The following is a 522-nucleotide window of genomic DNA, read 5'->3' as shown; positions in this document are numbered from 1 at the left end:
CCTCTGCCTTTTCTAAAACCATCTTGAACATCTGGAAGTTCACAGTTCACGTATTGCTGAAGCCTGGCTCGGAGAATTTTGAGCATTACTTTACTAGAATGTGAGATGAGTGCAATTGTGTGGTAGTTTGTGCATTCTTCAGCATTGCCTTTCTTTGGGATTGAAATGAAAACTGTCCTTTTCCAGTCCTGTGGCCACTGCTGAGATTTCCAAATTTGCTGGCATATTGAGTGCATAACTTTCACAGCATCATCTTTTAGGATTTGAAATAGGTCAACTGGAAATCCATCACCTCCACTAGCTTTGTTTGTAGTGATGTTTCCTAAGGCCACAAGTTTATCAACCTCAATTTATCTGCTGCTGCTGCTGCTAAGTCACTTCAGTCGTGTCCAACGCTGTGCAACCCCATAGATGGCAGCCCACCAGGCTCCCCCCGTCCTTGGGATTCTCCAGGCAAGAACACTGGAGTGGGTTGCCATTTCCTTCTCCAATTTATCTAAATGCTACTAATCTTTTAATAAC

The 522-nt window shown here is 43.5% G+C and overlaps 1 protein-coding gene across 2 annotated transcripts in view; it reads left to right on the top strand.

The window, feature by feature from the left end:
• The window catches only part of SH3BGR (SH3 domain binding glutamate-rich protein), a 72,988-nt gene that overhangs the window by 44,203 nt on the left and 28,263 nt on the right, over positions 1-522 (top strand). The window lies entirely within an intron of this gene.

Source organism: Bison bison, unplaced genomic scaffold, assembly GCF_000754665.1.
Source record: "Bison bison bison isolate TAMUID 2011002044 unplaced genomic scaffold, Bison_UMD1.0 scf7180017864037, whole genome shotgun sequence".
Lineage (NCBI taxonomy): Eukaryota > Metazoa > Chordata > Mammalia > Artiodactyla > Bovidae > Bison > Bison bison.
The sequence above is the reverse complement of the archived record's forward strand: the minus strand, read 5'-3'. Positions and strand labels throughout refer to the sequence as shown.